Here is a 16,088-nt window from a genome sequence, read left to right on the forward strand (position 1 = left end):
AGAAGTCATGAAATTGACTTAGCAAACCATGTGTGAAAAATCAGCACTTTGTAAAGTGAAATATATGCACCGTGACTTTAATCCATGCTGTGTTCTTCATGGATTTACAGTGACATCTTTACTGTCCTGAAAATTACAGTTCACGAGAGCAAAGTACACGTTTTTTTCCTTTAAAAAAACAAAACCCCAAATGTTTATCTATAGTCTTAATGTGTTTCAACCAGTGAAATAAAAAAAATATGATTACATCTTATGTGCCCCCCTTCCCACTAACTATTATGTTGTGTGTGGTCATGCTTATTCATGAATTAATTCCACAAAAATCCATTATAATAAAAATGCCATAATTATGAATTATGTTGTCTGTGACATTTCCATCAGCTTTCCATCTGATATATTAGATCAGACTTTACCAGAGGGCTTCCTCTTGCCATCTGGTTCTACTGTCACCCCATGACTGCATCCTTTAGTCCTCAGACCTACAGTACAGTCTACAGTCTGGCTGCTTTAAAAGCATCTGGGCATTTTGCTTTTTTGGGTCTTTTATTTATTTCCACCAAATGGCAGTAAGTGATACATGAAATTTACTCCTCATCCTTTTAAAGCCCCCCGGCTGCTCCCACGTGTTCTATTTGTTCTACTTCATGCTTCATCGTGCAACTTCAAGATTAAATATCCCAAGCACATTTAAGATGCAGGCCTCAGTTGTATAGTGTGCCTCTGGCTGCAGGAACTTGTATGCTTACAAAATGTTGACTTCATTATTGTTGAAAACAACAAGTTCCAGGCTGTTAGTATGCATCCCTCTGAAAAGTGATACACTAAAATTCTATTATTGGGGCATAACTAGTTACATGTAATTAAATTACAAAATAAATGTAATTGTGATTGAGTTACAGTTACTGAGAATAAAAATGTAATTTAGTTACAGTTACTAATTAAAATGTTGGTGATTACAAACGGATTACATCTAAATCTATTATTTTTAGTAAAAAAAAAAAACTCAAAAAGTTATACAATTTAATATGTGATATTACTTTAATGAAGTAATCAAAATGGTTACATTACTTGTTATATTTTAAACAGGGTAACAACAAGTAATTTGTAACCTATGACATTTCAAAAGTGATAATACTTAATCCAGTTATTTGGACATAATCACCTATTTGGGAAGACTGCGATTACATGACCACTGTGCTGACCGGAATAAAGAAGAAAGTAGTACAAAGACCAAAACTCTGCGTAAGAAGGCAGGTTGAGGTGATGGATGTCAAACAAACACAGGACTTTCCCCCAGGAGACTGGTGATTGCAAAACCAAGTGAACTTTGAGCTATTTTAAGGTACCATGTTTGTTTTCCGAAACCTAATCTACATGTCTTTACTTTCCATACCTAGCCTATTTAACTTTACATGCCTAAACCTAACTTACATAACTTAACTTTCCAAACCTAACCACGTACCTTTACATTGCCTAAAGATAACCCACATAACTTTATATTGCCTAAATCTAACCTATGTAACTTAACGTTGCCTAAGAATAACCTATGTTACTTTACTTTCCAAACTTCCCCTACGTAACTTTAACTTTAGGTTGCCAAAGCCTAACTTACATGACTTTACGTTGCAGAAACCTAACTACGCAACTTTACTGTCGAAACCTACCTTACATAACTTTACGTTGCCTGAACCTTCCCTACTGAACTCTACGTGACCTAAACCTCACCTATGTAACTTTATGTTACCTAAACCTAAAATACGTAACTTTACTTTCCAAACCTAACCTACATAACTTTACATTGCCTAAACCTAACCTACATAACTTTACCTTGCCAAAACCTGTGCTACACAACTTAACTGTCCAAACCTAACCTACATAACTTTATGTTGCTTAAACCTAATCAACGTAACTTTACTTTCCAGACCTACCCTACATAACTCTACATTGCCTAAACTTAACCTACATGACTTTGTTGCCTAAACCTAACCTGTGTCACTTTACGTTGCCAAAACCTAACCTATTTGACTTTACGTTGCCTAAACCTAACCTATGGAACTTTACGTTGCCTCAACCTAACCTACATGACTTTGCATTAAATTTGTAACTTTATGTTCAGTACGAAATGGGACAACGCCAAACCTAAGCTACGTAACTCTACATTGCCTAAACCTAACCTAAATAACTTTATGTTGTCTAAACCTAACCTACATAACTTTGCATCAAGTTTGTAACTTTATTCAGTATGAAACATGACGACGCCATTTGTGAGGCGCTAATTCGTCAGCTATCATACACCTGTTGTATGTGCATTTCCATGACATATCATATGAGCCCTTCTATGAGGATAAGGGTCAAGTTTGTACTTCTTTGGGGTTCCTTTTAAAGTAATTGCTTGATATTTTTGGAATTATGCTTTTTTGTTTACTTGCAGAGAGCTAGGTGAGAAGATCAATGACACTCGTATCTGTTCGGTAAATATATAGCTACTGTCAGAAGCTAGTTAGCTTAGCTTGGTACAAAGACTAGAAACAGAGGGAAACAGCTCCAAATGCAGCGAAACTGGGAAACTATAAAACTCACAAATTAACATGTTGTATCTTATTTGTTTGATCTGTACAAAAATTAAAGTGTAAAAACAACAAATGTAAAAACATTTGGACAGAATTGGGCTAGCTGTTTCCAGTCTCTGAGCTAAGCTAAGCTAACATTCTGCTGTAGTTAACTCCATATTTTAGCAAGTTTACATGTGTAGTCTAGTGTGAAAAATTAAAATTTCATTCCCAGCTTTCAAGTCATTTGGTCTGACCAGATAACACAGTTTTCTGAGTCATTTCAATTTACTTAAAATGCTTTTAGCTAATTTGCCTACATACTCTAATTAAGTTTGTCCCAGGAATTAGAAGGCCAGAGGTTGATGGAGTGAGTGATGGACTGGACAGAAGATAATGACAACCCTCCTGCTTTCCTTTTCCACTGTGTCACCATATTCTCTTTCCTCCGCCCCAACACCACTTCACCCCCTCCAACTGTGACCATGGGCTGTTTATCGACTGGCTTCTTCTTCCTGTTTGTGGTACTAAGAGGCTGAAATTAGATCTGCATCGCCGAGGATTTGAGATAAATTGGGCAACGGATCAGTCCTAACTCGATTTTCTTTTGGTAGTGGAGGGGGGAGAAGAGGATAGTTTGGCATGATGCAGCAGACAGGATAACACCAGATTAACACGGACGAAGATGGGGTGAACATGGATCTGTTGAGTGTGGCGTGTGCTGCAGTTAGTGAGTTTTACAAACAACAGGATGTGAATTGTGCACAAGAGTGGAAATTGTGGACACACATAGGTCCGGGATTGTCTAGCTTTAGTCCATGCTATGCAGAGCCTCATCATTGGCTGCATGCTTTCCTCCGCTGTGGCTCCCTCGGGTTGGCCCAAATGGCTGTAGCACACAGGGGTAATCGGCCGCTCCCATTACAACTCCCAGGGGAGGGGGGTTTGCTCCTTCGCTTCTTTGTACGGTTAGGAGTTGGGGTGTTGATCTCACTCTTTTCACTATCCCACTTTGATCTGACTCCAGTCCCTGACAGCTGATACTGTAGCCGAACCTGACACTCGGCGCAGCCTCTGAACAAATCTGGAATGGGAAGAGGAGAATGGGATTGAGACGAGCAGGGCTGAATGCTAGAGTATCTGTTGTTTTGTGTGCCAGACAGACATGATGACCCTCTTGCTTAAACTCAGCCCAAGAGGTCACAGCCTGTACTGGAGAGGAGGGAATGCCCTGAGGGTAAACAAGTATCTCTTGATGTTGTTGTCACTTTCATCTGTTCATATGGATGAATAAAAAGTAACTTGGACATGATGTTAAGATGGGATTCTGTATCAGCATCTGTATAACCAAGGGATTCTGTTCTTTGAGGTGTGTCGATGTTGTGGATAATGTACAGACAAAATCTTGCCCTGGAGATTTTTCAAAATTCAATGGAGGACCATAGGCAGGATAAGGCTTTGGCTGAATCCAAATGTCCATCCTCTGGACTTAGGGACTGATCCCTCACAGACTTCAGTCATACGTACTGTGACAAGTTCACCATCACTACGTAAAGTCTGCAAGGGCAGAGACCACAATCCACTGATAGACAGCCCTTGAGACTGTTTCACTCGTTGCTATGGAAATGTTCGAGTGACGATGCGAACTGCTGTCATATTCTTTTTTCTCATCTGTGCCTGTAAATAATGATGTTTGTAAATAAGGACCGATCCTATGTTTCTATGTATTTCTGGATCACAATGTTTTTGATTATTTTTTTCTGGCCTTCAAAATTTAAGTGTTGTTTTAATAGGCTACAGTAATGGTTTTGCATACATATTAAGTTTTGTTTTTTAGTAATCTGTATTGCAATGAATTGTGGGAAATTAAATCAGTGAAGTCTGATAAAGTCTGCACCCCAAGTGGACTCTGTGGAAGTCTGCAGAAAGTCTGTTTTAGGCCCCTTGTTGACTGGAGAAATTGTAGATTGTATATTCAGCCCTAAGCACTCCCAGAGTAACACGGAACACACCTGTAAAGTCCACGAGTCTGCAAGTACGGTGAAGTCCAGACATTTGGATTCAGCCTTAGTCTTGAGATAACAAATCCAATCGATTGATCAGAAAATAGTAGGTAGGAGGTTGAGTGAGGCCCTGAGCTTGTAATGGTCTTCAAAATAAGTGAAACATTTTGCTCGCTACTTTTCTATTGCTGAGCGCTTCGTGTTTTATGCACTATGAGCCTCACATTTTTGCAGAACCACCTTGAGCGCCTCAAGTTCAAACCTTCAATTCAGAGCGGAAAAAGTGCTCAGCGTCATTGGCTTTTTTCCCTATTGTCCAATCAGATGACTTGAGAGGTGGGCCTTTGCTGGTGGCGACAACAACACATAGTAGGGTACATGGTTGGTGTCAAGCTAACCTTAGCTCACTTTCATCGTCGCCCTGCTATGCAATCTGCAAGACATGTCTGAACATTTTTTTAACATTATTATTTTTTGGCTTTTACCTTTATTTGACAGGACGGATTAAGTGTGAAAGGGGGAGCAAGAGAGGGGATGACATGTAGCAAAGGGTCGCAGGTTGGAATCTAATCTGCAGCCACTGTGGCAAGGATATTGCCTTTGTACATGGCACGCCCGCCCTACTCAGTTGTCACCTCAACTACTTTCTAACATTTTACCAACTATAATAAGACCCAACGATTGACAGCAGACTTTCAAACTATCCCTGACTCATCCTAAAATAAGCCTTGAACCGACCATCAAGCTCCTAGACCTGGTGGTGGTACTTCCTGTGATTTTTTCTCTTTCTGAGGGTCTCATGTACCCACATGGATCTTCTTTTCCTTGTGACCAAGACACTATTTGGGAACAGCCCTTCACCCTTAATCAAAGCCAGAGCAAGTTTCCTCCACCTGTTGATATGTTCTATAGATTTTAAGGTACAGATCTGTGACTTTACCTCACAGCAAAATGTTAATATAAGGACAACAGATTCAGTGGTCTTCTAGAAATAATTTTAAAACATTTTGGAGGATGCAAAATGCTAATTAGGGTCTAAGTCTAGTCTGGGTCTGGTGAAATCTTAGTCTCAGTCTATGCCAGGATGTACAGTATCAGCATGGGGAGAGTGTGGACCCAGTCTGGCAACAGAAAAAACAGCAGTAATAAAAAAAACTTGATTTATTCAGACATAAAAGTGTCACCATCATTAAGGTCAACACAAATCATGTCAACTCAAAGATGGCACAGAACTGCTTCCTAGTTCGGTGACTTTGTATTTTCAACATTCTTCTTGTAACACAATTTTATGAGTGTATCTGAGACAGAAAAATCCAAGTTCTGGGTGATGGGGAGCCAAGTATGTGATTGTCAACAACAGCCAAGAATTCACAATATAAAGGAGCCTTCAGTTTGCCCTTGGGTTAAGACTACCATATTTGCTGCTGAGTCTGTGAACCAAAAAAGTTCAGAACTTGTCACACAACATTTTAACAACAAAGAGAGCTTAACTTTCTCATAACTTTGTCTCTGATCTTATTTCTACAGTTCTGACAGTTGTATTTTTCCTGAAGGGACATTTCAGACTGAGACTGAAAGCTGTAAGGCCAACCCTCCACAGGTGCTACAGATGGGCCCCACCAGCATTAACTGCAAAGCTCTATTGGCTGAATGGTATAGAGCCATCAGCAATCTGAGCCTTCCTGAATTAAACTGAGAGAAAAGCCTTTTAAACAGTGGCTACCCAGAGATCCCTTGGGTTACGCGGGGGCGTTCAAAGACTTCCCTGTGTGATGACTCAGTTGTCTTTCAACCATGCACGCAACAAGGCGTGCGTTCCTCTGTATATATGCTTAACCAAGCTTAACAAGCGTCACTTAGGTGTTCTTGGTTTCACCGTTTAAGGCACGCCTCCTCCTCTTGATTCTAAAGATCACAAATGCAGTTTGCATACATCACAACCAGACAAGCTGCAACTCATTCTGCCTCAGGTCAGCACTAAAACTGATGTTGACCGATTGGGCCTCTTGTCTGTCATCACAGACCGTGAACATACCTGAACAATACAGTGGAAAGAAACGAGAAATGTTCATTAGTGGGATTCTCCACTATGTTAAGTCATGTTCAGGTAGTAGAGTATTTTCACATTTTTTTGGAAGTATTGTCAACTGAAGGGTTATATTTTCCTCAGAGAAGCCTATTCAAAGCCTGTTTGGTAACAACAAATCGCTTTATCATTTTTGCATAGTTAGCATATAAGCAGTAGGCCAGACGGGTCATTTTTAACCCTCCACAAGGGATTTTGGCATCTCAAGCACAATGGTTTCTTTATACACATGATGCTATTGGAAAAACTCTTGCTTAACACGGTATCAGTATCTTCGTTACATAGTAAACACAAGGATGAAGTACCAGAACCCACAGGCTCTTTCTCTTTCTTGTATGTCTAGATAGATGTGGGAAAGGTCCATGTCATACAAGAGAGCTGTATTATCTTTTGGAGTACAATAATCTGCTACCGTGTCCTCTTCCACATCCACAGTGCAACATTACATCACTCCTTTATTTAGAGGCCATATCAATGTGACATCATGAGCATCACTCTATACCTGCATTCACCACAGAGACGAGTGGCTGGGACTGAAACTCAAGCCTGTGTATTATATGAGATGCAGAACATCAACGCTTGTCCTTGGCTTTTCTGATGGCTAATCAGATTTCATGAGGCAGAATATGGGGACAGAGTTCCAGTTTCCCGTACGCTCTGTCCAGATAACAGAGTGGACGTCTCACAAATAACATATATCTTGAGGAGATCATCTTGTTGGTTAGCATATTTTGGCCAAGACTGGATTACCAACAGGGCCCAGAGCACACCAGTTTAAAGAAACAGCAACATTTTACAGTATGCACTGATTTGCTTGCATGCTGACAGTTTCAGAGAGAAGACTGATGCCACTCTTATAACTGCACGGCAAATATGAACTTATTGCCAGCACCTGATTACCTGAGCTTAGCACAAACACTGAAAAGAGGGGGAAACAGCTAGCATGAGAAGTGGTAGGAGGGATTTATACTTCTGTGCTGTACCCATGGCATACCGTATGTATAAGACATTTTTTTGTTGGTGAACCTTGTGAGCTATAATGGAGGCAAATTCTGTAACATTACCTTTGTTAAATGTTGCTGTTGTCCCTGGCTTCATATGAAAAGTCTGCTAGCTACTTGGCTAATTTATACAATGTAAAATGCCAAAAGACAAGTGCTTTGTCTGTGAATGCGACGAGTTATAATGAAGCTGATTTGTGTGCTTGTGTTTGAAATTGTCGCTATAAAGCCATGTTTAATGTGTGTTTAATGTGTTTTGAATGAACTGAACTTTACAACTCTTCACAGAAACCCCACTGCCAACTAGTGTTTTGGAAGTGTAACTGCAGAGTGCCACAGACACACCACCGCACAAGTATAAATTGTCACAGTGGTGTAGGTGAAGTGCGTAGGCTACCATGTTGGCTCTGCATAGAGTATAAAATGTAAATCCATTACTCGCCACGCCAAGCTCAGGGGGGAGAAAAATAGTTACTGCAAGGTCATGAGTGGTGTTTTGCTGCCACAGAAGAGAAATAAAAGTCCTCTTCAGGCAATGTTACACCCATATGTTTTTCCCATTTTTGACCCCAGAGGTGACACAGACTGTAAAAAAAACTGGTCACCAACTATGAGCCAGAACCAGAGGTCCCCCAACTACAGTTTGAAGCCATGGGACCCCCTAAAAACATTTCACCTGGATGCGTGTGGCTTTGCAGAACATAGCAGTGCATGCTTCAGCAAGCTCGGTGACCGTCTCAGCCCGTGCTCTCAGTGCACGTTCATGAGTTTTCCACTTTATACGATAATTATGTGCACCCTTGCAAAAATGCGGAACAAAAATGTATTGGTTTGATGGCAATGAGAAGCTGGGCTGAGTGGCAAAATGTGGGTTTGGAAAATTTGGCAAATTAGACTGAAATATTACACACATACAAAATAAGATCAGTTTATCTGATGCGTGTCAAGTTTGAAGGCAAGCAGAATACAGTATTCATGTGTTCCGATAATTTGCATATTCGATGGACTGGCTTGTAAGCCTGTTTAACATAACCTCTGAGCATCTAAATTTGTAAGATGATAATCCCAGAAGAGTAAAAAATCCTTTCTATTTGAAGTTACAGTTGGGTGTATGCTCTCCTGTAGGTTTAATCTTAATCTTAATAAACAACTTTTTAGGTTTTGGTTTTGCTAGCTTATCCAAAATTTGACGAGATGACCCAATGTGAGCCGGAAAGGCCATGCACCAGGCTCACAACACTGTGTGACGTGGGATGTAAGACACCGCCCTCTGGTGAAATACCAGGCTTTAAGGGAGTCCCTCAAAGCCACCGATCTGGAAAGATAATACATGCAAGAATGTAGTATAACAATAGCACCAGTAGAGATGAGTCATACAGTCAATAATTTTACTCAGCAATGTCAGTTACACACCAGTATCAACCTAATGTTTGCTAACATTTAGCCACACGAGCTACTGGTCATACTGGACCAAATACTGTAGGGCTACAGTGATGAAACTCCTAAGGGTCGTTAGAGAGTAAGGATGCATTTTATTGCTTATAAATTACTTCCTCTTTTATTTGCTAGAAAAAAAATGTTTTCACATACTCAAAAAAGTTGCATTTTTATTTGTTCTGTCAAAGTTATTATCACGTGATAAAGTAGTTCTCAGCAAGGGCTAATTTGCAAGCCCTTAGTCTTGGTGCCTTCACTAATTTAGACTCAGATGTTTTCATTCTAACGGACACATTTGGATACTGCTTTTACTTTCTAGTTGAGCCCTCACATGTGATTCATTTCTGCAGTACTTGTTGTTATTCTCAGCATGTGCTGAGAACTACCCCTCCGTGATATAAGGGGATTTTCTAATGACATCCCTGGAACAAAAACAATGCTCAGATATAAAGTGTTTCATATTAAGTGCTTACAAGGTTTCAAAGCTGCTTTGACAGGCATTTGAAATGTACAGCTGGCTCAGAGTATTAGTGTCATTCAAGCAGTGTGTTTATACTTCTAGGTGCGGATTGGGCTCTGGAGGTATCTTAGTCGTATCTTGTGGTTGTTATCATCTTATAGATCTTTTTCTGTTATGACACGAAGGCTCTGTTGGCTCAGTGACTCACCTGTCAGGACGGGCAAACAAAAGAATCAAAAGGAGGAAGCATGTACAAAATCTTCACTTGAATGCGCGATGAAGCAAGTCAACATTTTGAACAATGGCTTATGTCTGTGGTTGACATTTTGTTGTTGTAGAGATGACTAGATAGATATTCGCTTTCAAAACAGTTTCCTGGGTAACTTTCTCATATTAATTTCTGTTATAAACACAAGAAGCCATGTGCCTGTCCTTAACAGTGCCTGGATACTTTCTGATGGCACGTCTGATGTGTGTGTGCCAGACACCTGGTACGCAGACGGGACACATAAATAGAAACAGGCAACATGTGTGGTTTTACATAAAATGCAGTTAAACCAGTAATGTTTTAATGGCGTTCCCCCCTTGAATGAATCCATGACAAACAATTAAATCCTTTCCCGTCCGCCGCAAAGCCACTGGTTGGAATGCTTCACCAATTATTAAGGACGCTGCATGAATTGTGTCGAATGTTCCTTATTTTGTCACTTCCTACCAAACACATTAAAGTGCCATTGTCGCTGACAATGGAATGACTGTGGTCAATAAAAGTCGTGACTCTCCAAAGCTCGTTAAGCTTTAATCACCTGCTTTAGGGCTGCAGACATTTTATAACCCCTCAGCCAACAAGGATGTTGTTTCCTAGGAATGCGTTAACTGTTGGATCAATTTGATTCATCAAATAGTTAACTGGGTTTGAATGTACTTGAAATTTTATGACTCTTTACCTCATTTTCGAGGTCACAGTAAAGGCCTTTAAACAGCCGGGGCGTGACGAATAAACAACATGAATATTTACATGAATATTTTGCTTTAAACTACCAGAGGTTGTGTAGACTAAACTATGCAGTTGTTGGCCTGTGCATATCAATTAGCTAATGTCTATCTTGTCTTTGATCTCAGGTACATGACCTTGTTGTCTAGCTGGCTAAACTGAAACCAACCAGTAAAATATGATAAACTCAAATCCAAAATCCAAACAGAACACCAGGCAGGAAACAGAGCAGGGAATGACACCAGGGGCCTGTATCACAAAGCAGGATTAATGTCTTAGCGAGGTAACTTCAGGGTTAACTCTGGGTTTTCGGTCTCAGGAAGCCGGTTCAGTTCTTATCGGGGTAGATCACCATGGTAATTTACTCTGAACGGCTATCCTGCTCCGGAGCAGGGTAAGTTCAGGGTTGAATCTGATCCTATAAAAAGCACCACCCACTGGCCAATCAGCTGTTCGGAAAAATTCATTTGATTGATTTTGATTTGAAAGTTTATTTTGAACATTAAAAAAGAAAAGAAAGCAACAACAACAGACAATGAAAAGATTGTTCAAAAAGGAGTGGAAAGAAGTCGAAATTTCATCCCACCCTTCATAAGAAAGACACTGATCATTTGCGAACACTTAATAGCACCATTAATTAGTGCCAACATTTTGTTTTGTTGGAAGAAATGATCCCTGTTAAAGATAATGGGCCTAATTGACAGCTTTGCTGCTGGAAATGTGGAAAATAGCCTATCATGTCTACACTTCATGGTGTTTCAGGGATTTTTCTTTTTGTTTTTTAAAGAGGGAGACTAGGTATATTTTTGCACAGCTGTTAATTTCTAACACAGCTCAATATCAGGATGATTGTATTCAGACTATCAATTTGGTGTTGATATGATTTAATTGTGGTGTCAGCTTTAAGCTTTATTGTAGCATATATAACGTTATGACAAAGAAGACCAATTTATCAGACGCAATGATGTTAGACGATAATTGTAATACACACAATTCATCTGCGCAGCATTGATTTCATGGGATTCAAGGGTGTGATCAGCGTCAGATGTACAGGTACAGGTACTGTAGCTACTTGAACCAGTGATGAGTAATTTAACCTACACATCATTTTATTTGCTACCTTGTTTTGTCTTGATTTTTCCCTCTCTCCTCCTCTATTTCTTCTTTCCTCATCCATTTTTTTCCCTTCTCTATTATGTGATTTCATTGATGTTTTGACAGGGGAATTTCTTTGATAAGCTTTTAGTGGCTTCTAACCTCTCCGCCACTTTTCTTTTTTTAATCTTGTAAATTTTATACTGTCTGTTTATAACATTATGTGCAAATAAACTAATCTAAACTAAAACTAAACATTATTCATCCCGTTATGCGTTGCCACGCATGTTTCCTCCTCCTGCAGCTGCCAGTGTTGGCCTTTTCTGTAATGTTGCTTTTGTCCTCCTCATATTTTAGTAGAATTAATCTCTGATCCTCACGAAAAATACTTTTTTTTCCCTCACATACGGCGCTCTGTGAGGACGCTCATTGACGCTCAGTGACGCTGCGTTTCTCTCATGATTGTGATTGGTCCGCTGCGTGCATGTTCACAGCTCTTGATAAAGCAACCCTGGGTTGCGTTACCAAGTTGATATCCAGCGTCGTGATACCAATTATCCTGATTGCCATTGTTAGGGTTAGTCAACCCAGGATAGGTCTGGGTAACCCAGGAAAGGTTGATCTCGCATCGTGATACAGGCCCCAGGAACACAGGGATGAACACAGGAATCAATGCTGTGATGAATGCAGGGATGAACACAGTCAAACTGACAAAGAACAAAGGGAAACACACAGGTATACACAGAAAACTAATCACAAAAATGAGACACAGCTGGAGTAGGAAGACATGGACAAAAGGAGGGAAATGGAGATTGGCTGAATACAAGGGTGGAGCAAACAAGACTAATACAGAACAGGTGTGAAGGGAAGAATCTGGGAACAGGGAGGGACTACCGAGACAGGTGTGAGAGAAAACAGGCAGGAAAACACACAAAGACAGGAAGTAAACCAGACACGACACATTAGGAGAGAATCTACAAAATAAAACAGGAAGCAGATTAAACAAGGAACACAAACAGAAAACTCCAAGAACATAGGATAGCAGAGTATAAACAAACCAAGGATCAAGTCTGTAAAAAGACTAACCCTAACCCTACCCCTTATTTTTAAGTACAGTGAATTTCCTGCACAGAGCTTTTATTTTGAAGTGCTGTTGCCAGCTGTAGAGTAAATGACTGATGGACAGCTACTTGTCAGAGACAGCCAACTAGCTTAACGATATGGCCAAATGAAAGTATGACGCTGACTGTTTTAAACTGTTGGACCTCGAACTAATGGCTGGACCAGCTGGGAACCACTGCTTTAGGTAAAGTTAGCCGTGTGTTGCTAACAGTTAGCCCTGTCACCGCATGTGTGTGGGCAGACTCTCACAAACTGTTTGTGGTGCGGAGCTCACACACCTGCAGCAGCAGAGAGCGGGGCAAGAACGGGCTGAGCAAATCAATAAGCTGCACGCAGCTCTACAATAAAACAAGATTTAACCTAATTTAAATAGTAAAAAATTAGAGTCATCTCAGCAACACCTCCAAGGTCAAATCTTCAAACATTTGCTGTTGAATACTAACATTACCAAAGCTCCAGAGCCCAACGAATAGAAAAGAAAGGTATTGGTACGGTGAAGGATGAAGGACAAGCTGGTAGTATTGATAACATTAAGTAGCCTGCGGCAGCCAAAATTACAGTAAGTTGATGTATAATAACAGATTGTGATGGAATTTTATGAGCCTGTCTGTCAAAATGAAACAAAGTCTAAATCCAACCTCTGATTTCTATCAACATTGTGATGTGTGTTCCACATGGTGTGATAGCTTAATGCCTTTATTCATGGAGAATACAAATAAATAACACAAAGAAAAAATATCCATGGTGTGTAAGGCCTGAAGGCGTGTCCTGTTTTATTTACACCATATGGCAGTGGAATAAAGACGGAGGACTGTAACTGAGAGGAGACAGATATGGTACAATGAAGAAAAACAGGAGTTCAGAGAAAGGAGAAGGGTTTTCCGGAGAGAAATAAGAGAGAGGACTCTCAATCAGGATGCACCATCTTTAAAGAGGAGAGAGGAGGGAGGAAAGGACGGGAGGAGGAATTGTATAACAGGCTGATGTGGAAGGAGGTGAAAAATGGCTCTATTATAGGCCTAATAGAATTTCCCTTGGTCCCACAGGGACACAGAATGGACTCTCCCTCCTTCCCACTTTGCCTCTCTAGCCCCTCATCCCTCCATTTGCCCGGTCTGGAGATATAATTTCATCACTCTTCACTTAATTGTGTGTGTTGCTGGCAGAGACTCCCTCTCTGTTCCAGCAAACAGAGGCAGGTGGGTGAGGAGGAAGAAGAGCAGAATAATAGAACAGAGTGGGAAACCACATCACTTCATTTTTATAGATGGACAGCTTGTAAAAGCGATGGGTTACGTGGTCCCCTCTGAGTATCCAAGTGTAAACACAGACATAACAGAGTGGAATGTGTGTCATGCAGGATACAGTACAGGATGGATTTACAGCAACATAAACAATAACACAATCCAGACATTGGATAAGTATTGCCTTTTTTAACATGTGGTTGATTCATCCAGTCAAGAGAAAATATAAAAAAAGAGTATCTTTTACAGTGTATTGATAAAGTGTGGTTAAAAAGATGATCTGAAAGTTCATAAATCTATGTTTTGCATCATGTCAGGCTGTTCTCATACACAGTTCATACAAAAAGTCAGGCCACAATCTAACACACCTAATCATGAACCAGTAATTCATGTGTAACCCACATGTTTGTAAAGGCTGAGATCATGTGACTAATGCACTGAAGGGAGAATGAAGGAACTACTCCAGGTAAGGCTGCAGGTTAGGGCCATAGATGGGTCAAAAAATACAGGACTATCCCCCGAGAGAGGGGTTCAGAACTGTGTGAAACTGAGTGAACTTAAAGTCATTTTTAGGTATGTCGTCACTATGTTTTTTACCCTAAACCTAACCCAACTTTACCCTGCGAACTTTGCTACCTACAGTAAAGCTTCAGTTAAAAGCCTAGACCCAATTAATGGCCCAGTCTCTTTTACTAGCCTGGTGTAGCTACACATTTTGACAATTAAAGGCCTGTCTCAATTAGAAGCCTGGTCTGGTTGCCAAGCAGATCAGTTTTACAAAAGTTCTTTGGATGTATAAAACCAGATTGTTGACTACCCACTTGAGCTTATGTCACAATGAAGTGACACTTTAAAGTCAGATCCCCGGGGCACACCAACACAGATACAAGGAGGCAGTATTGATACAAAGGTAAGTGGTTTATTTACTGATATAATGAATATGGAGCAAATGGATTTATAGACTAAAATCAAGCAATGGATTAAAATGTAACAGATCAGTGGTCATTCATAATATACACAAAAAGAACAGCAGAAGTAAGATATGTCCAGTGTCTCTGAACCCCAAAACCCAGTTCCGGAAGTCAGCGCAAAAGCGCTGATATGGATACTCAGTCTGTCTCGAGGAAACGGTGGCGGCGTCCGCTTAGCATCTCCAACAGTCCTTGGTTGCAGCCTCTTCTCTGCGTAGCGCAGCCCCAGTCCACTGCCACTTGCCGGCTCCTCCTCCTCCAGGGAAACGCCGTCTCAGCTGGAAGAACGACACAAGAAATCACAGTCGATTCGGAGCCAACGATAGCCGCACCCACACACAAACCAGAGACACAGTTCTGTACATTCCTTTCACTTATCGTTATTTAGGCTCATCAAAAGACATCTTCCTCCCGACGCCATCTCACGGCCGAGGAGTCGATCGCCCACTCACGTCTGTCGCCGGAGCCTTCAGCTGCGTCCGCCGTCTCTGTCCGAGAGGCGCTCCAGCAGGGGAAGAAAGACAAAAAACCCCGCACCAGGTGTGCACCATCTTCTAAATGATCTCCTCAGCTGACCGTGGGCCAATGATTTGTTAATTGTGCAAAAGGGGAGGGGAACAGAGGGAAACAAGGACGCCATGTGCAAAAGTCCACAATACACCATGGCTTCTGCTCAGTCCGTGTGCCAATAAATCACAGCAAGTCACAATACACAGCAAACAATAATAAACAAGCACACCTTAAGGCATAACCATGAAGAATGTTATATTCAACGCCCCCTGTCATCCTGTGACACCTAGGTGAGTTAGCTGTTTTGATCACACATACAAATATAGTTTCAGCTTGTGTCATTATGGAGTTCCTACACGTCGTTCGCTTGGTTCGGTTCATTTTACTGAAACCATGGGCACCAGAGAAGACCACAAGTCATTCAGATTTACCAGCATGATGACAAAAAAAGGTGACTCCCTTCTTCTGTAGCTGCCATGAAGTCAGGATATGTGTCCATTCCTTGATTACCCTGTAAATTATTCGTCGGTAAGGGTCCACCAGTCAGATGAATCAAAGGCATTATCCTCTATGAATTTTCAGAATTACGCTAATAAACAAAAACATTTCAGGTACA

This window comes from Epinephelus fuscoguttatus, linkage group LG20 (genome assembly GCF_011397635.1).
Source record: "Epinephelus fuscoguttatus linkage group LG20, E.fuscoguttatus.final_Chr_v1".
NCBI lineage: Eukaryota > Metazoa > Chordata > Actinopteri > Perciformes > Serranidae > Epinephelus > Epinephelus fuscoguttatus.